The 23,320-nt window shown below is 40.9% G+C and overlaps 1 long non-coding RNA gene across 2 annotated transcripts; it reads right to left on the bottom strand.

Moving 5' to 3' along the window:
• Window positions 1-4,292: 4,292 nt before the first annotated feature.
• LOC122560078 lies at window positions 4,293-19,483 on the bottom strand. Of its 2 annotated transcripts, XR_006314634.1 has the most exons (4): window positions 19,228-19,483; window positions 18,199-18,358; window positions 17,991-18,118; window positions 4,293-6,912 (listed from the first exon to the last, which is right to left on the bottom strand). It is a non-coding gene; the product is annotated as an uncharacterized LOC122560078 (long non-coding RNA). The 2 variants fall into 2 exon arrangements; XR_006314633.1 differs by lacking the exon at window positions 17,991-18,118 and having other exon boundaries at window positions 4,294-6,912; window positions 19,228-19,473.
• Between the last annotated feature and the right edge of the window lie 3,837 nt (window positions 19,484-23,320).

Below are 23,320 nucleotides of genomic sequence, written 5' to 3' on the forward strand. Positions count from 1 at the left end.
CTCAAGATTCATCATGTTCCTCTCCTCAGTGAACACTGATGCAAAGTAATAATTCAGAATCTCACCCATTCTCTCATGTTTGGCACACAGCCTTCCTTCATAATCTTTTAGTGGACCAATCCTTTCTCTAGTTACCCACTTGCTTCTTATATAAGAATAAAATGCCTTGAAATTATCCTTAATTCTGCTTGCTAAAGCTATTTCATGACCCCTTTTAGCCCGCTTGATTCCTTGTTTAAGACTTGTCCTACTCTTTCGATATTCCTCCAGGGCCCGTTGTGTTCTTAGCTGCCTAGACCTTATGTACGCTTCCCTTTTCCTCTTGGCTAGGTGTACAATTTCTCCTGTCATCCACAGTTCACGAATCTTGCCCTTCCTATCCTTTGCCTTCAACGGGACATGCCTATCCTGCACTACCATTAACCTATCTTTGAAAGTCTCCCACATCTCAAATGTGGGCTTCCCTTCAAATAGTTGTGTCCAATCCACATTTCCCAGCTCCTGCCTAATTTTGATATAATTGACCTTGACCCAGTTTAGTACTCTTCCCTTAGGACCACTCTCTTCTTTATCTACGAGTATTCTAAAACTTACAGAATTGTGGTCACTGTTCCCAAAGAAATCCCCCACCGCAACTTCTACCACTTGTCCTGGCTCATTCCCTAGTACCAGGTCCAATATAGCCCCTTCCCTTGTCGGACTATTGACATACTGCTCTAGAAAGCTCTCCTGGACGTTTCGTACAAATTCTACTCCATCCAGACCTCTGACGCTAAGTGTATCCCAATCAATGCTGGGAAAATTAAAATCTCCCATCACCACTACCCTATTGCCTCTACATCTATTCATAATCTGCTTACCTATTTGCTCTTCTACCTCATGCTCACTGTTGGGAGGTCTGTAATACAGCCCCAACAATGTAACTGCACCCTTCTTATTTCTCAGCTCCACCCATAATGTCTCACTACCCAAGACCGCCATAGTGTCCTCCTTTAGCACAGCCGTGATATCATCCCTGAGCAGCAATGCAACTCCACTCCCCCTTCACCTTGACTTCCCTCCCTGTCCTGTCTGAAGCATATATATCCTGGAACATTTAGTTGCCAATCATCATGCCCTTCCTTCAACTAAGTCTCTGTGATGGCAATAATGTCATACTCCCAGACACCATTCCAAGCCCTAAGTTCATCTGCCTTACACACTATACTGAAGAGAAAATGAGGTCTGCAGATGCTGGAGATCAGAGATGGAAATGTGTTGCTGGAGAAGCGCAGCAGGTCAGGCAGCATCCAGGGAACAGGAGAATCGACGTTTCGGGCATAAGCCCTTCTTCAGGAATGAGGAAAGTTTGTCCAGCAGGCTAAGATAAAAGATAGGGAGGAGGGACTTGGGGGAGGGGCGTCGGAAATGTGATAGGTGGAACTCCAACCGTCGTTTTGTTGTGGTCTGGCGATGGAGGAGTCCAATGACCTGCATATCCTTGGTGGAGTGGGAGGGGGAATTGAAATGTTGAGCTACAGGGTGGTTGGGTTGGTTGGTCCGGGTGTCCCAGAGGTGTTCTCTGAAACGCTCCGCAAGTAGGCGGCCTGTCTCCCCAATATAGAGGAGGCCACATCGGGTACAGAGGATGCAATAGATGATATGTGTGGAGGTGCAGGTGAATCTGTGGCGGATATGGCGGATATACTCCTTGCATAAAGTAGATGCTTTGCAGACCACCAGTTCTTTTGCGCTCACCTGCTCTCTGCCTATTCTTCCCTTTATTAATGCTATCTTCATAATTCTTACAGTCTCCAGTCTCCACCTCGCTGCCTACTTGTTTTCTCTTCTGGTTCCCAGTCGCCTTCCACATTAGTTTAAAACCTCCCCAACAGCAGTAGCAAAAACTTCCCCAAGGACATTTCTTCTGGTTTGGTTCAGATGTAGACTGTCCCTTTTGTAATAGTCCCACCTTCCCCAGAACTGGTCCCAATGTCCAACAAATCTGAACTCCTCCCTCCTACACCATCTCTCAAGCCATATGTTCATCCTGCCCATTTTTTCATTTCTACACTGGCATGTTCATCCTGCCCATTTTTTCATTTCTACACTGGCTAGCACATGGCGCTGGTAGTAATCCTGAGATCACTACCTTTGAGGAACTCCTCTTTAACTTCTCTCCTAGCTCCCTGAATTCTTCTTTCAGGACCTCATCTCGCTTTCTACTTATATCGTTGGTGCCTATATGCACCAAGACAAATGGCTGTTCACCCTCCCCTTTTAGAATGCTCTGCAGCTGATCAGTGACATCCCTGACCCGAGCACCTGGGAGGCAAAATACCATCCGGGAGTCCTGTTTTCGGCCACAGAACCACCTATCTACTCCCCTCACAACAGAAACCCCGATGACTATTGCCCTACGAATCTTTTTCCCACGCTTCTGAACAGCAGTGCCCACCACAGTGCCATGATCTTGACAACTGCTGCCCTCCCTGGTGAGCCATCTCCCTCAACAGTATCCAAAACAGTATACCTGTTTTGGAAGGAGATGCCCGCAGAGGACACCTGCACTGCCTTCCTACTCTTTTTCTGTCTTTTGGTCACCCATTCACTGTTTCCCTCAGCAATTCTAACCTGTGGTGTGACCAGTTCACTAAACGTTCAATCCACAAACTCCTCTGCATCGCGGATGCTCCACAGTGAGTCCACCCGCAGCTCCAGAGTCATCATGTGACAAACAACAGCTGCAGCCGGACACAATTTTGCAAGTGTAAGAGTCAGGAACATCAGACACGTTCCTAAGCTCCCACCAGGGAGGTCCCCTGCCATTGTAAGCTTAGCTTTATATGAACGAACTGAAACCAAACAATGCACTTAAATAAATGAAAAAGAAAGATAAGAAATAAAAGCCTTACCTTATAGGGTCTTTTTCTTCTGGTTAGAGGAGGGGGGTCAGGAGGGAGATACTACATGTGTAGTATCTCGGGTTTAGCCCCTGCCCAAATATAAATTAAGCCTGGCAAAATGGAGGCCCAACTCCCGAGGTAAGTCCCTTTTTATGCGGGAAAACTTACCCTTCCCGACAGCCCTCGCTTCACTCCTCCTTCTCTCCTCACCGCTCTGGCAAAATGGAGGCCCGACTCCCAAGGTAAGTCCATCTTTATGCGGGAAAACTTACCCTTTCCAAACAAGAGAAAATACTGACAATCCAAACCCCTGATGAAATTCCATTAACAGTGAAGGATCTCTTGGATAACCAAGAACAAAAATAACAGGAACACTGAGTTTATGACCTGATAATTTGTAAATATATTCCCATGATTCATATGAAATCAGCTTGAAATGTAAAGACAGGTTTCCATGTCTGCCCTGGTACACGGAAGGTCACAGGAACTACCTTAACATAAAGTCCTTCAGAAACATCATGAAGGATAACTATGGGAAATAATGCCAATATTTCTGAATTACAGTAGCATCAGATCTATCTAAAAACGCAACCCTAGATGTTTAAAATCAGGACATGTACCATATGCAGACTTTTAATATCCTTTCAGAATATGAGCAAGTATTTGCTTCTTTGTGGTCAAACTGCTTTACATGTTAAAGACACCAAATATCACCAGGAATTCCATGAACCTGTTTTTTGTTATCTGTCTTTAGTATTTTTATTTCCTCTCTGGAAATGAATGATATTTCATGAAGCTACAAATAAAGTAAACATTTTTTTGCTGGAATCTAATTTGATAAAGACCACTGTTTCATGGGAAGCTGAACTTTATATTGTTAAGCTGGATGGTGACTGAGCAGTCCTGGTGAAATATCTAGGATGTAAAAGTCCAATATTAATAATGTTGTTCCAGTTATCTAAGAAAACCTCCACATTATTATTGTTAAAAGGTGTGAAAATGTCAAACTGGCCCCATTGTTTAAAGTAAATTCACTTTTAATAGCCAATGAAGGTTGTGATGATAATCGCAACGTAAAGCAGTTTTTGTTTGTCATAAAGCTACTTGTATTGTTTTTAGTAGTTAATTAGCTAGAGTCTAGTTTTCCTGTTTTTTTCTAATATTTTTATTTAATTTTCTGAATGTGCCATTCAGTCCACTGAAGGAGTATGATAATTATCTTTCAAGCAAAGAATGAAACTTGGAGATCATTGAAGATAAGCATCAATATGATTATGAATGTGACACAAGTGAATGGGTAATAGAGACAGTGCTATGAGAATCATGCTCCACAAACATCAGTACCTCAACAGGAACTGAGATTACTTTTCAGTTTTAAATATTTGTGAAGTGTATTGAGCAGAAGATGCATAGCATTTGATGGATTGATTTTAGTGTTGCGATAGTTTACATAATAAGATCAGGCTTGCACTCAGGTAAATAAACTTTAACATTTTATGAAACATAAGACAGTACATTAGAGAAACTAGGAGAGAGCCTGTCTGAGACCTACATACTCAGGTCCTGTTGTATCTTGTCCTGATATCTTCATCACATAGTTCCTTATGCACATGCTCAGTAGCTACTACCAGAGTAAAAGTATTGTTATTCCTTCATGCCACATCTCACCACCACACCATCACCTCTCCCAAGTTCATTCACTGCACTTTTAACCAATCAACTCTAACTAGTAATATTAATCTAATTACACCCACACATATCAGCCCAAATCCAATACAGACCTGCCTGCCCCCATTCCACGCCAAAGAGTCTTCCACCAGAGGCATCAATCTCCAACAATGTTTTTAGCTTGTGGCTGGGTCGGATAAATGAACCTTGTTATTGTCTTTGGAAAGCATAAGCTTCAGTAGTGCGTGGTTCAAGCCTCTAATGACAATCTGCCTGTAAAAACAATGCTATTTCTTTCCCACCTGAGTTTGAGTCTTGTCTGGGATGAATATTTCTGGAATCCACAGTAAGAATTGATCATTCCTCCACAGTAAAAGGATTGCCACAGGTGTAGCAAATGGAGGCTGCTCTTCTATGCATATCAAGATTCCACAGATGTCGGGGGAAAATTGGGATTTCTTTACCTTGAACAATAGAAGACATTGAAAGTGGGCTTTCAGGAATTCCTTCAATGGTAGTGGTTGCCCAAGAAGCTCTTCTGAAAAGCTGTGATCAGCTGTTGAAGTTCTACAGCTTAGGCCTCTAATTCATTATGAAAGAAACCTCAAGTGTTATCATGGTTTGGTGAAGGAACAAACTTGATCCAATTGGGACTAACATATTTCCTTTCCCTGGATAGCTTTTCGGGAACTGTTTCCAGTTAATCAATGATTGGCTGTTTCCAAGGTCTGAAATTTTCTCTGCCGAGCAAATTCATTTTGATGTTCTTTGTTAATTTTTCTCAATTTGTGTTATATATAGACAATTCCTGCTATTAAAGGTGAGTTTCAATCCTGCTCCTGAGCCTGTGTCAAAGCTGACACATCCTCCATGCTTGATTTAAGATGCTTTTCTAACTTCATAATCTGAGAATTCTGTGATATTGTGGACAGCTGTAGACAAGACAGAAGCTTTGTTGATGTTTATTTCTGAGTGAAATACTATAAGCTCCTTTTCAGGTTACAGAACATGTAAGAATGAAGACATCACAATTTTTGCCTTTTCTTCCACAAATCATCTGCATCAATGGAAACTTCACTCTCTCACCTCATTCCCCAAAAAACCTAAGATTTATAAGGCTTCTTGCAGCTCACCACCTTCATTCTTGATACCGTCTTTCCACATTACTTCTAGTTTCTTCCCTGAAAGCAATAAGGGATCTGCACTATTTGCATGTGGTCTTAGTGATGGAGTTCCTGTAGTGAAACTGATTCAACTGATGCACTGAATCAATTTCATGTTCTCTGGCAATTGCTAAATAAAGAAGATTCAAATCCAGAAAAGCATCTCCACTTAATAAAGAAGAGTGGTGGTTAGAAATGACATACAAAGGTTTGGTGATGTCTTTTCTATTGCAATGAAGTGTCATCTATGTAAGCCCTCTGACTCTGACTGAATACCTTGTGTGCACCAAATTTGAATGGAAAATGATCAGAGAAATCTTTGCTTCAACCATGATATACGCTGATAGGATGGATACGTTTACCTTTGTATCCAACTTAAAATTGATTTTCTTCCCATAAACCATGATATAATCAAACCAGAATTAATTTTAATGTGCCCATGTGATCAGGGGAGCCAAAGTCCTGGAGCAGGTTTATTGTATGCCCCAGAAAATATTCATGCCATTCCTCGGCACCTCAGATCCTTTGTATATTTAAGGATTGTTGCGGCCCATTTTTAAGTTTTGTGCTACTGGTCATGCTGTCAAGGATCCACTCATTTGGCACTTATGACATAATACTCTAAGATGGCGACGGCAGGAAGTGTTTGGGCTCTGTGCCCATACACTCCCAATCCCATTCAACTGGTCAGCTGCGTTCTTCTTTGCTCTTTTTATTTTGTTTTTTATCTTCATTTCTTCATTTCTCTTTTGAATCACAGTTCACCTTTTCTTCTTTTCTGCAGCTCCGGTGGAGGAAGGCGGTTGCAAGGGCCTGCTGCTGCAGCATGGTAGAACCGAATGTCCATCCCTCATGGTCACTGTGGCTGCAGTTTTATCAACGACATCATCATCAGTGGGACTGGCCCGTTCCTCCTCGCAGTGGTGTGGCGGTTTCAGGGTGGCCACAGCAGTGATGGCATGGTCATTCCAGATCGTTCCTCATGGCTATGGTGACAACTTCAGGTGGTGATTGAGATGCCGACGGCTTCAGCAACAGTGACTTGGGGTGAGTCTGATCTGTCCCTCTGCTATGGTGGTGATGCAGTGACTTCGGTGTAGGCTTTGGCAGTGGTAGCGTGATGGTTCCAATCCAGAAATCCTCACTTTAGTGTCCTCAGGGCAGCTTCAGTGGTGACCCGCAGCTACTCCATTTCCCTAGATCACACAGAGGGAACAAAAGATGAATCTTGTCCTAATATTGTTTCTATTATTTCTTTTTATCATTTCTGTAATTAAAATGATATCAAATTGTGGTGAGTGACTTTCACACGTGTCACTGTATTTTCATAAATACAAATAAAAATAAATTGTTATTCTAAATTACTGTTCTGTTCTTATGACTCCCACTGATGAGGTCCTGTAATGGCACCAATTCCTATTCAGCTTCTTGTTCAGCCTTTTGAGCAAAGATACAATTAACCTTTTGCTCCATATATCTCACTAAGTTCTTTCACTCTACCCCCTTTTATCAACTAATAAAGAACCATTAGTATTTAACTCTTCATTGCCAATATTGATCTTTCTCTTCATATTAAGTAGTCCCAGGGAAAGGGGTATCATTGGAAAAGAGGAAGAAATGAAGAGGAGTAAAAGAGAGCTAGATTAAAATGTCAAGTAGAAATAAAGAATATCTGTTTCCATTTGTTAAAGCATCACAAACCAGGGCGTTGCCTGAATTTACATCATTTGTATTTTGAATTTGGAATGAACTGATTGATACAAATTCCACAGTAGATTTCAAAGGAGGAAACAGCAAAATATAGGGAGTTACTTTAACATCTTTCTCTGGAAAGCTGATTGACTCTGCCTGATTACCTTGAACTTTTCCAACTGCACTACTATAACAACTTTAATAATAGAAGATTGGCTGCTTAATAGGACACAAACAATTGGAAAAAATAGGATTCTTTTAGGCTTTCAGGAATTCATGATGCGACAAGAGTTGTTGCTGGTCCCTCAACTTTTTACTAATTACATCATTGACTTGGATGTTGGGAATGAAGGTATGTTTGCTACTTTAACTGATTACATAAAGGTGATTAGAAAAATGAGTTATGAAGATGACACTAGAAGACCATAAAAGGATGTAGACCGGTAAATAAATGGATAAAGATCTGGCAAATAGAGTGTAATATGGAAAATATGAAACTGACTATTTTGGCAAGAAGAACAAAAGAGATGTAAATTATCCAAATGGTGAGAGATTGCAGAAACTGTGATGCAAAGGGATCTGGGTATTCTGGTACATGAACTGCAAAATGTTTGTATGCAGGTACACCACATAATTAGGATGTTATTTATTGCAAATGAATTGAATACAAATGTAGAAAGAATTGTGCTTCAGTTATATAGTACATTGGTGAAATTACATCTGGAATACCATGTACATTATGAGTTTGCTTATTTACAGAAGGATGTAAATGCAATGGAAACAGTTCAGAGAAAGTTACGAGAATTTAAACTTCGAAAGGATTGTCTTATCAGGAAATGTCAGACAAGCTAGGCTTGTATCCACTGGAGTGTGGAAGAGTAAAAGATATTTGGTTAAAACATATAAGATCTTAAATGACCTTGAAATAGTGTGTAAGGAATGGATATTTCCTGTCTGCAAGAATCTAGTACTAAGAGTCATTGATTCAAAATAAGGGGTTGCCCATTTAAAATGGAGAGGAGGAGGGTTTTTTCTCATCGAGGTTTGAGTCTTTGGAAGTTCCTTCCTCAAAATAAGTTGGAGAAAGAGTTTTTCAACATTTTTAAGGCAGAAGTAGATAGACTTTTAATAAGTGAGAAAGTGAAATGTTATCAGGGGAAGTTGGGAATCTGAGAAAACGTTACTGGAGAATGTGGATAACTGGATGGCTGTTTAGAGAGGCTAATAGAAATTCAATATGCCAAATGTCATCCTTTTGCACTGGGATAATCTAAGGATTCTATGAATTGGAGAGGAAATGAAACTGAGGAAAATCAAATGCATACTGAAGAGATGCAATGCAAAGTAATACTGGAAAGGAGGTGGACAGTTTGCTTTTATTCTTTGATGGGATGTGAGCATCATTAGCAAGGCCATTACTTGTCACTCATCTCTCACTGCCCTTGAGAAAGTGAAGCTACAGGTGACAGAAGGGGCATGTATTCTCATGCTTAAAATAATTCAAGCAATAGCATGTAAAGTATGTAGTTATTCAGTGTAAAGCATTGCTGTAAAACCTGTTTGTGAAGCATAATTTGTAGGTACAAAGCAAGAATATTTTTATCAATCTTTAAAGGAATAATAATGTTCCTGTAAAATCTAATCTGTCTAATTGTATAAATATTTCAAAACAATCAAATTATTTAAATGAAAAGATGAAGTAAAAGAAACAAAAACATTCTCCTAATGAAGAAAACATGTTCACTTTTTTTCATGTAATCCTGCAAAATCTTATTGTACTTGATGGGTGCATGAGGATTAAGGATTTTCAAATCTGGTGCACCATTGTATTTATTTTATAAAATCTTTTGCAACTAAATCGGGAAAGATTTTAATCCCAATAATAAGATTATATTCTTGGTGTTTTCAAGTATTTATTAGTAAAATGTGACTTTAGTGCAAGATGAAATCATTACCAAACTGAATATAATAAATATAATAGTTGCTGTTTGTTGGACATAGTGTTATTTCATTTGTACAAGATTCGAATCACAGTTAACAACTTTTAAAACAACGGTACGTAACATGACTTACGTAACATCGCTTCTGGAAAGGGACGAGATCAGGAAGTGGGACAGGGAGTGTAGGGGTGGGTGGGAGTTAGAGAGTGATGAAGGAATTTATCTCTTTGCTGATCTGTCTAATAGAGACTGTCTAGCAAATAGCCAGTGCAGATACAATAAGCTGAAACATCTCCTTAAGCATCGTTACTGTGATTCTGTAATGATCTTATTTTACTTTTGAGTGAGTCAGTTCAGACCATAATTGCATTCATATGTTATTATGGAGCATAAGCTAAATTAAAATAGACCAGGAATAAGTCTGAAGTATTAATGTTAAGATGTTAAAAGGGGGATGTGGAGTTGTATTTCATGTCCTTCACCCTCGTACCTCACTTCCTCTGGTTTGGAGATCAGGTGCTATCAGGTAGGATTGTGTGGAGTGCAAATCCTGGCTCATCCTGTTTCCCATTGATTTGGTCCAGGCCAAGAAAGCGCAAAGATGGCCTAACTCCCCAGAGGACAATTGAAAACAATTAAGAGTATAATTTGATTGCTGCTGGTATTTAGCCACCCACCAGTGGGGGTGCAACTCTCAGACAGTCCAACCAGGAAAGCCCTGGATCATTGGTTGGAGAGGGTAAAATCCCTTCTACATAGGGCATGCCCAATAACTGTCATGTGCCACCAAGGGTTAAAGATTCCCACCTGTCCAAAATATTAACGCTTCCTTCCCCTCGTACTTCACCACGGCCTCCCAGTCTGGCTTTAAAAAACCTGCTCCACTTAGCTTCTGCTTCAGCTCCATCAGCAATTCTTTGCATTGTCCACAGCGGTGACAGAAGCCTGTTCTTATTTTCTTTATTTCTATATAAGGGTGGCAGAACCTGTGCTGGAGAAGTGTAAGTTTCTGACTGGCTGGCAACTCCTCCTGGAGGAGGGATATGTACTCTACATGAGAATTTACATGAGCCTGGAAGCCTGATATCAGAAAGATAGGCCCTCAATCAGGACACGACAACAGCTAGCTTCCCAAAAATGGCTATGGCAGTGCTGCCATTTTTTTTTTAGATGATGGATGGGATCTCTGGCATGGTCAATAAATTCCATCCATGGTTTTGAATTAAAACACTATAAGGTCAAGTTTAATTTTCTCTGGAAAATCACAGAATTAAATTTGGTGAGTTCTACAATGACTAGTAAATTCACTTCACCAAATTTGTCCATCCCATTCCACCAGCAAAAACAAAACATGACCACAATTGCTGCATTGAGCTAAGAACAAGTACATCTTTGATACACATCTTTGAAGTGTTTATGCTGAATTGTCAACTCTCCTGCTCCTTGGGTGCTGTCTGATCTGTTGTTCTTTTCCAATGCTACACTTTTTGACTCATTTTTGATGCACTGCCTATCTTGTAGTGGAGAGTGGGGATGTGTTAGAGGGAATGGGAGGTGAGTCGGATCGTCAGCAAGAGTAAGTGAGTGGCTACCTACAGAGCCAACCCCCTCTCAACATCATTCCCTCAATTGGGCACAAGTCGTCTATGAACAAGGGATCAGCCCTGGGTAGGCCATAATAAGACCGAATAGAGTCTGCTGGATGAGCTTTCTGAATGGTAAGTTGCTGTTTGGTTTCATATTTCATGTCAATTTACTCTCATCATAAATTTTCTCCCTTTTTATTAACCTTTAGTCATTAGGTGGTTCCTAAAAACTTCCCAATCCTCTCGCCATCACTACTTTTCACCACGTTATATACCAATATCCTCCTTGACTACGTTTGTTAATAGCAAGTGGTTCATCCTTCTCATAGATGTAATCTTTTTGACTGGAGTAAACATCTGCTGAGTATTATGGAAGATTTGCTGAAATGTCTCCCACTGCTCATCCACTGACATTTCCCTTAGTCTATTTTGTGTTTTGGACAGCTCCTCCTTCATACTCTGTATTTGCCCTTAATTAAGTTGAGGGCACTGGTTTGAGACTTGAGTCACTTGCCCTCAAACTGAATTTGAAATTCTATAATGTTGTGATCACTACCTCCTAGAGGATCCTTACCAAAGAGAATTGCTATACACTCTACCTAATTACACATTAAAATAGCTTGCTTCTGATAGGTTCTTCAACATACTGTTCTAAAACACTGAAATCCCCAGTGCACTGGAGAAATTTATCTTCCATGTTACCTTTGCCCATCTGATTCATCTAGTGAATATGATTAAATTCACCCATGACAATTGTAATGCCCTTCTTACATGCCTTAATCACTCCCCAGTACATACTTTGCCCTATGGTGAGGCAACTCTTCAGGCCCATAAACAAGAGTGTGGTCAGGCAGCATCCAAGGAGCAGGAAAATCGATGTTTCAGGCAAAAGCACTTCATCGGGAATGAGGCTTGGGGGGGGTCAGGGCTGAGAGATAAATGGGAAGGGAATGGGGGCTGGAGGGAGGTACCTGGGAAAGCAATAGGTGGATGAAGATGAGGGAGAAGGTGATAGGTTAGTGGGGGCAGTGATGGACAGGTCCGGAGGGCAGTATCGAGTTGGAGGCTTGGGACTAGGAGAATATGTGGGGAGGGAAAATGAGGAAGCTGTTGAAATCCACATTTATCCCGTGTGGTTGCAGGGTCCCAAGGTGGAATATGAGGTGTTCCTTCTCCAGGCATCAGGTAGTAACGGGCAGTGGAAGAGGCCCAGGACCTGTATGTCCTTAACAGAGTGGGCGGGGAAGTTGAAGTGTTCAGCCACAGGGCAATGAGGTTGGTGGTGCGGGTGTCCCAGAGACGTTCTCTGAAATGATCTGCAAGCAGGCGTCTGATGCAGTAGATGACATTGGTAGAGGTACAGGTGAATTTCTGACGGATGTGGAAGGATCCCTTGGGGTCTTGGACAGAGGTGAGGGTTTTGCACTTCCTACAGTGGCAGGGAAAGGTGCCAAGAATGGGGTATAGGCTGGTGGTGGGTGTGGACCTGACGAGGGAGTCACGGAGGGAATGGATTTTTCGGAATGTTGATAGGGTGGGGAGGAAAATATAGCTCTGGTGGTGAACTCCGTTTGGAGGTGGCAGAAGTGGTGAACGATGATGCGCTGTATGCAGAGGTTGGTGGGGTGGAAATTGAGGACCAGGGGGTTTCCTGTTATGTTGGGAGGGGTGGTGTTCAAGGGCGATGGTGTGTCAAGTGGAGGAGATGCACTGGAGGGCATCGTCAACCACGTGGCAAGGGAAGTTGCGATCATGGAAGAAGGAGGCCAGTTGGGACTTTCTGATGTGGAATTGGTCATCCTGGGATCAGATGTGGCAGATGTGGAAGAATTCGGAGTAAGGGATGGCATTTTTACAGGCGGTAGGGTGGGAGAAGATGTAGTCTAGGTAGCTGTGAGAGTCGGTGGGCTTGTAGTATATGTCTATGGTTAGTCGGTCGCCAGGGACAGTGATAAAGAGGTCCAGGAAGGGGAGGGAGATTTCCGAGATGGTCCAGGTGAATTTGAGGTCAGGGTGGAAGGTGTTAGTAAAGGTGATGAACTGTTCAACCTCCTCGTGGGAGCATGAGGTGGTGCCGATACAGTCATCAATGTAGCAGAGGAACAGGTGGGTGGTGAAGCCAGTGTAACTGCGGAAGATAGACTGTTCCAAGTACCTGACAAACAGGCAGGCATAGCTGGGTCCCATGTGGGTGCCCATGGCTACCGCTTTGGTTTGGAGGAAGTGGGAGGATTGGAAGGAGAAATTGTTGAGGGTGAGAACAAGTTCAGCTAGGTGGATGAGGGTGTCGGTGGATCCGTTGCACCCGTTGTGCAGATCGCTTCAGAGAACATTTCTGGGAAACCTGCATTCGCCATCCCCACTGCCCCATGGCTGAACACTTTAACTCCCCTCCCACTCCGCCAAGGACATGCAGGTCCTGGGCCTCTTCCAATGCCAAACCATTACCACCTGATACCTGGAGGAGGAACGCCTCATGTTCCACCCTGGGACCTTGAAACTACATAGCATAAATTTGTATTTCAGCAGCTTCCTCATTTCCCCTCCGCCTACATTATCCAAGTCCCAAGCCTCCAACTTTGCACCACCCTCCAGACCTGTTTATCACTGCTCCCTCTGACCTATCACCTTCGCCCTCACGTTCATCCACCTATTGCTTTCCCATCTACCTCCCCACAACCCACCCCCCCTCCCCACTTATCTCTCAGCCTTGACCCACAAGCCTCTTTCCTGATGAAGGGCTTATGCCTGAAACGTCAATTCTCCTGCTCCTCGAATGCTGCCTGTCCTGTTGTGCTTTTCCAACACCACAATCTCGACTCTGATCTCTAGTATCTGCAGATAAAACTCACCCAGTGGAAACAAAACCCTATTATCAAGTCTCTCTCATGCTGTGTATTTAAATAAATCACAATGGCTATAGAAATACTTACACTATATATATATATAATATGTCACAGCTGCCAGTAAAAATTAGAACAAATGAAATGCAAAACAACAAGCTTGATAGTGGCAAGGAGACCTTACAGGATATTTAAGAATTTCTCAAAAATTCCAAAGTGTTTGGAAGATATTACTCCTTAGTTCACTTCACAGAGAATGCCTTACAGAATTAAAGACAAACAAAATAAAATTTGATATTAATAGAAGCATAACAATTCCTTCATGTGGAAGCAAGCCATTCAGCCCATCGAGTGCACACCTAATCTCTGAAGAGCAACTCACCTAGACCTATCCCCCAACCCTGCATTCCCATAGTTAATCCACCCAGACACTACAGACAATTTACTATGGCCAATCAATCTAACCTGCACATACTTGGACTATGGGAGGAAACCTGAGCACCCAGCAGAAACCCATGCAGAGAATGTGCAAACTCCACACAGACAGTCATAGTGTCATAGAGATGCACAGCATGGAAACAAACTCTTCAGTCTAATTCGTCCATGCCGACCAAATATCCTAAATAAATCTAGTCCCATTTGCCCAACATTTGGCTCATATCCCTCTAAACACCTCCTATTCATATACCCATTCAGATGCCTTTTAAATGTTGTAATTATACCAGCCTCCATCACGTCCTCTGCCAGCTCATACCATACACACACCACCCTTTGTGTGAAAACATTGTCCCTTAGGTTCCTTTTAAATCTTTCCCCTCTCACCTTAAACCTATATCCTCTAGTGTTGAACTCCCCGACCCAGGGAAAATACCTTATTTCTTCTCCCTATCCATGTCTCTCGTGATTTTTTAAACCTCTATCACCCCTCAGCCTCCGATACTTCAGGGAAAACAGCCCCAGCCTATTCAGCCTCTCCCTATTGCTCAAACCCTCCAACCCTGGCAACATCCTTATAAATCATTTCTGAGCCCTTTCAAGTTTCACAACATTCTTCCTATAGCTGGGAGACCAGAACTGTATGCAATGTTCGAAAAGTGGCTTAACTAATGTCCTATACAGCTGTGAAATGACCTCCTAACTCCTATTCTCAATGCACTGACCAATAAAGGCAAACATACCAAACAGCATCTTCACTATCCTGTCTCGCTGTGACTCCACTAAATCAAACCTGGCTCCCTGGCTCTGTCAGTCAGCAGTGCTAACCACTGAGCCACCGCGTCATCCCAAAAGCAGCAGTGTGTTAAATTGCTATTATCTGGCATATATGCAACCAAAAATGTCAATTCACAGTGACAAAATAATCTTAAACGTTTTGAATGGACACCAATAAAATTATGTTTAAGAACTTTTTTTTGAGTTACCTGGAGTATGGAAACAAGGTATGCAGACATGTAAATTAGGACGGACAGCCATTAGCAATGGTTTCACTCCCCATTGTCCCTGCCATGGTTTTCAGTTGGTGAGTCAGGCATTGGGTAGATTAACTGCCCATGGCCCCAATAAGGCCCTTCAGGTTAGGAATGAATGCCCAATTAAGAGTCTCATCGTCCCACAGTTTCAATATACCACCCAATGTAAAGGCCAGCTGTCTAACCCTATGATCTGTTGGTCAATGAAAGAGGGTGTTTTCTATCCAGGACCCCTATGACAAATATACATCCCAACCCCACAGCTTTTCCTTCCCACATCCATCCTCTTCCCCCACTGTCCTGTCCACATGCCCCATCCCAAAACCCCATATTGTTGGGGGAAAGGAGAGAATCTGCTTTTCCTTGCTGCAATTAAAGACTTACTTCAAGGTGCAAGCCTAATCACTGAATGCTGTCTCACGACCTACTCGTAGCACCAGCGATACCAATACTTCTTGACATTGCCAGTGTGCAGACCTGCCTGCTTCTGATTGGCCAGCAGTTCTATGAACATATGAACTAGGGACAAGAGTAGGCCACTCGGCCCTTTGAGCCTACTCTGCCATTCAATAAGATAATGGTTGATCTGATTTACCCTGGATTCTACATGCCTGCATATCCCTGATAACTTTTCATCTACTTGGTAATCAAGAATCTATCCACCGCTGGCTTAAAAGTATCTAAACATTCTGCATCCACTGCCTTTTCAGGATCAGAATTCCAAACACACAAACCCTCTGAGAGAAAAATGAATGAATGAGTCCAGAACTAAAGGGTTTAGAGTGAGAGGGGAAAAATTTAACAGGGACCAAAGAGGTGACTTTTAGGGTGATGTATGTATGGAAAGAGCTGCCAGGGGAAGTGATGGAGGCTGGTACAATTACAACATTTAAAAGGCATCTGGATGGGTATATGAATAAGAAGCATTCAGAGGGAAATGGACCAAGTGCTGGCAAATGGGACTAGATTAATTTAGGATATCTGGTCAGCATGGACGAGTTGGACTGACAAGTCTTTTTCCGTGCTGTGCATCACTATGACTCCATGGAGGGAAATGTTGCATGGTATTTCAAGGTTATTGCCAAAAGATTTAATACATGCTGAGTTGGCTAAGTGAACCAATGTTCACACCAAAAATCACTCTGCGGTGTGTGGAACTAGGTAAAAACAATGACTGCAGATGCTGGAAACCAGATTCTGGATCAGTGGTGCTGGAAGAGCACAGCAATTCAGGCAGCATCCGAAGACAGGCAAAATCGACGTTTCGGGCAAAAGCCCTTCATCAGGAATAAATCAGGTGTGTGGAACTAGCCCTCAGTGTAAAATCCAGCCCTAAGTGTGTACAGTATCTTCAGATTGAAAGGATGCTAAGTGTAGGAACAGTCTTATAGAAGCTGAACTACTTATTGCTTTTCATATTGAATTTACCACAATCAAATGCCATTTTATTTAAAATTTCTGGAAAAGTATAAAATTTATAGGACTGCACTTGTAAAACACTCAGAAATGTCCCAAACAGTTTCACAGACAACTAAGCCTGGAAGATAAAATGCAATGATTATTCTTTCATAGGTAAATGAAACAAATATTTTCAAACAGCATTGCCCCATGAATATGAAATAAGGTGCATAATTAGTAAATGGTGCTGCACTCCAAGCAATGGGGCAAGTAGGATGAGTTTAAATTGACACCACCCATTCCGTGCTACTGACTACTTCTGGTTGTGCTGAAATCAATGCTTAATTTAACAGCAAAATTCAGATAAACAGATTAGCATTTAATATGTCAAAAATGGTCAACCAGTTCTGCTTTGATGACTGAACATTGAAAAAGTAAGCAGAGCATAATCACACACTTAAGTGATTACGTCTCTGCCCAGAAAACAAGGATTTCATTTGATTACAAACAGCAAATGGTGTGTGCAATGTGTTATCATGATAAACCTTTAAAGTTACAATTTTGGATTTTCAATATGAATACCAACACTTTATGAGGTGCGCCCACTTCAATCTTGTGTCAGGATGATTTCAATATGTGGGTTTTGATACTGGCAATCATTTTAATCTCCTTCAATCCAAGCAACATAACATTCACATATGTCTGAATATTCACAAATTAAAGAGATCAAAGTAGCATTATTCAATAACCTTGCTCTATTCAAAAAACAAAGCACTACCCTCAGCAGCAATTCAAAAGCTAATATTAACCATTTAACCATGAGGAATAAAGAAGTCATATTAGATTTGAGTATATGATTTCCAAAAGGTTCTAATCGGTCATCATAGAGACAGCATTGTTAGGATACTGAGAAAAATGTGCATTTATGTCAACACCCAAATATTTCCATCCTGAGAAAATGTCTGTTTGAAACACTACGCCCATCTTTTCAGGTTTAAATTCTCTACTAGAATCATTTTGACCTTGTAATTACAGCCTCAGCTGACAAATGTATCCTCGGGCTTTTAGTCTTCTGGCTTGATGGCTGAGATGAGAAATGTATGATGCTACTTTGAATCCCATGTCCAATATTTGTAAATGAAATGCCTATGAGCATTATAGTACTAATAAATTAGTTAGGTATGAATGAGAGCAAAATTATTAAATATGATCATCTGAATTACAGACACCATCACATTTGAGAACAGATTTGCTGTATACTGTACAAAATATATGTTAGTGTTGAGGCTGGTTGCATTAATGGTTATAAAAACTTATTTAGCATTTTTTTAGTGTGATTCTTATACCCTCAATCTTTTCTTTTCAATGTCCTTTGATGGAATTCTTTTTCTGGTGGAACCATTACAAAGATCTGTGGAATATGGTTGAATGTGATGATTGTTCATTGAGACTCATGTTTCAAATCCCATTGCAGCTGTAAGGCATTTGAAGATGTTACCATCATGTAGGCATGTAGCTACATTTTCATTAGTCAACTGAGGATAATACACTCACCTGATGGTTTGTTTAAAAATGGGGGAAGTCATTCTTCTTAGTTAGGATTCCTACCAAATTAATTCATGAGGTGTTGTCCAATCTGACCAGATCATGCAGGGTTTCCTTCTATTTGCTCCTTCAAGTCACTGGATATTGGTTATAACATTTCCAGAATACCCTTGGACACAAGGTATATTAGGGACATATAAGAAAGGATCAAAAAGGCAACAGCTTTATTAGCAAACAACTCCATTGAAAAAGAGCAGAAGAGTTCATTACCAATTGCAATAAATAGTTAGAAAGATGGATGGAACAGCATTTTTAATTATATGAAGAATATGATCATTGAGAAAATTTACACACTATGAAAAGCAAAACTGACACAAGAGCTAAATATCAAAGCCATGATTTGGAGACGCCAGTGTTGGACTGGGGCGGATGAGGTGGATGAAGGAGCAGCGGTCCGAAAGCTAGTGCTTCCAAATAAACCTGTAAGACTATAGCCTGGTATCGTGTGATTTTTACAAATCAAAGCCACACTGAAAGCAGTTAGCAAAGTTAGTGACTCTCTTGCAAAGCTCTAAGTATTAATTCCAAACTGCCTGAAGTCAATAAACCAACAATTTTGCACTAACTGTGTGAGCATCTCTGTAATAGTGGAGGGAGGGTCAGTGCCCCAGAATAGGTGTGATGCAAAAATTGGGACCCTGTACAAGAACTGGGGCCATTGCAATGACTACAACAACTTTCAAGACATTGCCCTGCTGAGAATCAGGGGAAAAATATGTGCCTGTGTTGCACTTGTCAAACTGCAGTTCTTGGCTGAATATATCTGTCCAGTACCTCAGTGAGATTTCAGAACAAGAAGATCCACAATTGACATGATTTTCTCAGTCTGGCAGCTGCAAGAGAAACGACATGAATGAAGGAGACCCACCACGCCCCCACACACACACCCCATATATGTTGCTTTCAATGATCTCACAAAAGGTACTTGATCATGTGAACAGATGTAGTTTATTTAAAGTAGTGGAGAAAACTGGCTACCTTCCAAAGCTGCTCAATATGATTTTCTTTTTCTAGGATGACCTAATGAATTTGATCAGATCTGCAATGAGGTCAAATGGTTTGTGTTCAGGCATTCACACTTTTTGGCATCTTCTTGACTTTGCTTTTGTTATATTCCTTCAGTTCACCTCCTGAAATTGTCTTCTCATATATCAGAATTGATGGAAAGCTATTCAACCTTGATTGCCTGAAATCCAAAACAAAAGTGCAACAGGTCCTCATCAAAGAGTATCTCTACACTGACAATGTCACAGTAATATTCCATACCAAGGAACATCCTCAGTAACACACTCTTTCAAGCTTGTATAGAATTTGGTTTGTGTTTCATTGGAAATCTCAGCAAGACCAGGACAGAAATAGTTGCATAAAAGCAAGGCAGTTAATTGAAATGGCCAGCAACTGGGAGATCAGGGCCATTGCTATGGATGGAGTGGAGATGTTGTGCAAATCAGTCTCCCAGTCTATGTATGGTCTCATCAATATAAAGGAGACTGAATTGTGAGCAATGGGTGCAGTAGACTAGATTGAAAGAAGGACAAATGAAACGTTGCTTCACCTGGAAAATGTGTTTGAGGCCTTGGAGAGTGAGAAGGGAGGAGGTGAATGGGTAAGTTATTGTCTGGGAAGGTGCCATTTGGGCGTGAGGAAGCGTTAGAAGTGATGGGGGAGTGGACCAGGATATCATGGAGGAAACTTTATATGGTTAATAATGACTCCTTAAGGACCCAATTTGGTGGAGGTATTTAAGGTCATGCATGGTATCGCTATCTGTGATGAAGTGTACATTTTATTATTGTTTCAGAGTTTAGGTTTTAACGTGAGAGAACAATGTAAGCTCTAAGGTTAAATTACATTTATATATTGTGTGTTAAGAAAATAAAGACGTGATTTTTAGTTTCAGATTTTAAATTTCTTCGGTGAATGTTGTTGAGGGTGTTTGGAAATTTGTTTTGTTAAATGCCTTTCAAATAAAACTTTAAATCCTTGAGATACACAGTTCAGTGCATGACGGATAGAAAGAGGAGAGGAGAGAACATAAACTGCTGTTTCCTAGAGACAGGAGTTCAATAATATAGATAGTCAAAACATTACAGAAGAAATCAGACACTGAGCAGGTTAATTCAGAGAGAAAAGGTACCTACTAGTAGAAGTGCTGTCATTAACAGTATCTGAGCAGTCTGAGCTGAATAAAGTCCATTCAGGAGTCAGTAAGACAAAAGCTATAGAAGCAAATGGCTGTTGAGGTGTCATCATGTAAGGCTGTTTAAGTCATGTGTTTAGAGAATGATATTAAATAGCAAGTGAGCTAAGTTATTTACTTGATCAAGAGTCTCAGGAAGAGACATTTCTGAAAAGCAAATCATCGAGTGAAAGCAGAATTTTGTCAAAAACAAACCAATTAAAGTGGCACCAGCTGAAGAAAGAGATTAACATGGAGACAGGACTCCACATCCACTCAGGTCTCAGTGTCTGTAAGGTTGTTGCTAGCATAAAAGCAGTGCATGTTTCTTTCTGTTATTTGTACTAAAACTGATTAAAATAACTATTGCATGATGTAACATAGTTCATGTTTTTTCTTTCGTGGAACAATATTTTTTGTTCTTGGGGGTGGCACGGTGGCTCAGTGGTTAGCACTGCTGCCTCATAGTGCCAGGGACCTGGGTTCAATTCCCACATTGGGTGACTGTCTGTGCGGAGTTTGCACACTCTCCCCGTGTCTGTATGGATTTCCTCCAGACGCTCCAATTTCCTCCCACAATCCAAAGATGTGCAGATCAGGTGAAGTGGCCATGCTAAATTACCCATAGTGTTAGATGCATTAGTCAGAGAGAAATGGGTCTGGATAGGTTACTCTTTCGAGGGTCGGTGTGGATTTGTTGGGCCAAATTATCTGTTTCTATACTGTAGGAAATCTAATCTACATTGGCGGCCTCCTGTGAATATGTTCAGTGATTGAACACCATGGTGAACAAAAACAAAATAAAATCTATGGTCTACAAGACAAGTCTGGCTTTGGGATCTGACTTGTTCATGAATATTATTAGCAGAGATCATAACGTACCCACAGCATAATTCCAGTAGAGGAGGGAAAGCAGCAGGGTTCTGATACACCACCAACCTGTTCTCATTAAGTTACCTTCCCACTCATGTCTGGAACTGGAAGATCCCATTCTCTGAGTAACATCTCATAAAAGATCCACTATGTAAACAAAATGTAGAGATATCCAGACCAGATTGTCTTCCTACATCATTCTTTGATTCAAACTGTTCTCATTTTACTACCAGCTGCGACTACTGTCCCTCCAAATATCCTCATTACCTTTTGCTAACTTCCCATATAAATTCAAATGTAAATTAGCAGATCATACAAGTCAGGTACAGAAAAGCTGCATTTTTGAAACCTCTAGTGGCAAAATGTATGGCGAATTAATTTATTTATGCACTCACCAAATTATATTAATTCTGAAATAGAGCAATGAATTCACAATATATTTGATTTTGGTTGTCAGTGCATTGGGACAATTTTGGATAGTTGGCCATTATATGTCCCCAATCTGATTTTCACACCTACTGAAGCTTCTGATATTGTATAATCTACTTTGTATTTTCTGCCAAAGCCAAAATGGCATGACATATCACAATGATAGCCAGCTTCATATGCCCATGCTCTCAATGGCTGTATAAATCTGTAGAAAATTAAACATTTGCACATTATTGCAGTGTTGGAGAGCAGCCATGCCTAATTCTCAAGAGATTTTATGTATTTTCAGGAGCTCTGCATGGCTCAGTGTTCATAAATCAGTCAGTCTTCCAAAGACTTGGTTACATCATGTCTCCAACTCTCTATCCAATAACCACTTTCCAAGATGAGAATTTTTTATTGCTTAGCAACCAAATATTTTAAAAGATTCTTCTAATGAGACATAACTTAGCTGTGAATACCACAGTGGAAAAATCCCCCAAAGCATCTATGCAACAGACTAAATGTAGACTGCGATCATAGAAACATAGTCAGACAATACTGAACATACTCTGCAAGCCAGGTATTATTGGTGGAGAAAACTAAAAAAAATGTACATTTTACCCAAACTGCAAGGCATAATATATAAACCATACTTAATGATGGATTTTAGACAATCTAATGCAGAAAGGAAATGTACAATAAATGGCAGATGCCTTAATGGTATCAGCATAGAAGGGAGCTGGGCATACACATCCAGAGCTTCCTGAAAGTGGCAATGCAAGTGAACTGGGTAGTCAAGAAGACTTGCCTTCATCAGTCAGAGCTTAGAGTATAAACGTTGGCAAGTCATGTTGAACTGAATAGAGCTTTAGTTAGGTCACATTTTGAATATTGTTACAGTTCTTATCATCACACTACAAGAAGGATGGGGTGCTTTGGAGCAGGTACTGAAATGATTTACTAGGATGTTGCCTTGTTTGGAGGATATTAGATACAAGGAGAGATTGGACGAATTTGGCTTATTTTCATTTGAACGTTGAAGACTGAGGGTTGACCTGACAAAAGTTTATAAAATTATGTCAGGCTGGATAGGATGGATAGTTGGAGCCTTTTCCCAGTTTAGAAATGTCAATTCAGGGGACATAAGGTAAAAGGGGGTAAGTTTAAAAGAAGATCGAAGAGGCAAGTCTTTTATACAGAGGGTGGCAAGTGCTTGGAATGCACTGCCAGAGGAGGTGGTGGAGGCAGACACAATAGCAACATTTAAGAGGCACCTTAACATATATGTGAATATTTAGGGCATAGAGAGATTCAGACCACATAGAGGCAAAAGGTTTTTAATTTAGAAAGGTATCATGTGCCAGTGCAGTCTAGGTGAGCCATAGACCCTGTTTTTGTAACCAAAAGAGAAAATGCAGGAAAATCTCAGCAGGTCTGGCAGCATCTGTAAGGAGAGAAAAGAGCTGACATTTCAAGTCTAACTAGCCCTTTGTCAAAGCTGAAAAAAGGGAGAAATAGGGAGGTATTTATATTAGGCTGAGAGAAGGTGAGTCATGGTTCCAGAAGCAAAGGTAGCAATAAAGAGATGATAATGACAGTGCATAGAGA

Source organism: Chiloscyllium plagiosum, chromosome 20, assembly GCF_004010195.1.
Source record: "Chiloscyllium plagiosum isolate BGI_BamShark_2017 chromosome 20, ASM401019v2, whole genome shotgun sequence".
NCBI lineage: Eukaryota > Metazoa > Chordata > Chondrichthyes > Orectolobiformes > Hemiscylliidae > Chiloscyllium > Chiloscyllium plagiosum.